Source organism: Galeopterus variegatus, unplaced genomic scaffold (genome assembly GCF_000696425.1).
Source record: "Galeopterus variegatus unplaced genomic scaffold, G_variegatus-3.0.2 Scaffold4258, whole genome shotgun sequence".
NCBI lineage: Eukaryota > Metazoa > Chordata > Mammalia > Dermoptera > Cynocephalidae > Galeopterus > Galeopterus variegatus.
The window spans coordinates 161388-163519 of record NW_007730369.1 but is presented as its reverse complement, the minus strand read 5'-3'; positions in this window follow the sequence as shown (position 1 = coordinate 163519).

Genomic DNA, 2132 nt, shown 5'->3' with positions numbered 1-2132 from the left:
AGGCTGGCCAGTTAGCTCAGTTGATTAGAATGCCACCTTGTAGCACCAAGGTCAAAGATTCAGATCCCTGTACAGGCCAGCTGCAAAGAAAGAAAGAAAGAAACTATAGCCATTGGCCTTCACCTTGGGACAAATAAAGGGTCTGATTGACTGTCTCTAGGCCTTAATCAAATCTTCATCTTACTTGGGAAAAAAGCTGTGGAGATATCCATTTGTGAGTGGCCCAGTCTGGGACTGCACTGATTCAGTTCTTGAGGGGTGGGATGGTGGTGGGTACAGACAGCAGAAACCAGCCTGGAAAGGGGGCTGTGGGTCGGATCTGTAGGGCCAGTGAGTCTGGGGTCTGGCTGGAGCTGTGTGGAAGGAACCAGGAGGAATCCAGTGCCCTGAGTCAGAGAGCAGTAGAGTCTTGTGATGGTTAATTTTACGTGTCAACTTGGCTAGGACATGGTACCCAGATACTTGGTCAAATACCAGTCTAGATGTCACTATGCAGATATTTTTTTTTTAGGTGAAATTAACATTCAAGGGGCCGGCCTGTGGCTCACTCGGGAGAGTGCGGTGCTGATAACACCGAGGCCCTGGGTTCGGATCCCATATAGGGATGGCCGGTTCGCTCACTGGCTGAGCGTGGTGCTGACAACACCAAGCCAAGGGTTAAGATCCCCTTACCGGTCATCTTTAAAAAAAAAAAAAAAGAAAGAAAGAAAGAAATTAACATTCAAGTCAGTGGACTTTGAATAAAACAGATTTCCTTCTTTGAAGGAAAAACAAACCACCTTTTCTTTCTATCCTCGCACTCAATACACTTCATCTCTGGTCACCAAAATGTGTGGACATTTCCCCACACACACCAACCATGCAATTCTCCAATAGACATCAACTAGTGTCCTATAATTCAATTCTGATACTATCTTCTTGGAGATAGCGTCAGATCCCGTGGGTTGAGAGCTCAGTCCCATAAGCCTGCCCCCACTTCAGATGCCAATCACAAGTACAGTAGTACGTTGTCACCTATACTTCTGACTCATCAGCTGTAAATCGGGGTTCCCATGGCCCTCTCCTCAGTTCCATTAACTTGCTAGAGAAGCTCCCAGAATTCAGAGAAACACTTTACTTACATTAACCCATTCATTATAAAGTACGCTACAAAGGATACAGATGAACAACCAGATGGAAGAGACGCACAGGGCAAGGTACGGGGAGTGGGCGCGGAGCTTCCATGCCCTCTGCAAGCGCGCCACCCTCCAGGAACCTCTACATGTTCAGCTATCTGCAAGTTCTCTGAACCCAGTTCTTCTGAGTTTTTGTTTGTTTGATTTATTTACTTAATTGACACATTATAATTGTGTGTGTTTTTTGACACATTGTAACTGATCAGAGGGTTGGAATTTCCTGGGAAGAGGAGAGGGGCTAAGTGTTGAGTTGATCACCAATGGCCAGTGATGTAACCAAGCGTGTTTACTTAAAGAAGCCTCCATAAAAACCCAAAAGGAGACTCTAATCACATGGTTGATTCCCTTGGCAACCAGTCCCCATCCCAAGGCTGTCTAGTAGCCCACAAAGACTTGTCTCATTAGAACAACAGATGCTCCCATCACCCAAGATATTCCAAGAGATTTAAGAGCTCTGTGTCAGGAACTGGGAGCAGAGATGAAATATATATTTATTATATCATAATATCACACCTTCTATAACGTGGGTGGGCCTCATCCAGTCAGTTGAGGCCTTAAGGGAAAAAGACTGAGAGGAAGAGAAAATTCTGCCTTCAGACTTCAGACTTGAGCTGCAACATCAACTCGTCCCAGGGTCTCCAGCCTGCCCTGCAGAATTTGGACTTGCCAGCCCCTACAGTGACATGAGCCAGTTAAATCTCTCTCTCAATCTCTCTCTCTCTCTCTCTCTCTCTCTCTCTCGACCCCTGGCTAATACAAGTCTCCCTGTGGACTGCCAGAGGGCATGGTTCCCTGCCATTCAGCCAGTAGTAAGGGCACCAGCAGATCTCTTAATAATGATTATTAACACTGATCTTTGAATCTCCCATGCCCCCTCTGTCACAGCCAGTCCCTCTCCCGAGCCAGGTGTCTCTGCCCACAGTAGCATGCTTTTGGCCACCTTCTAGACCTTCTATG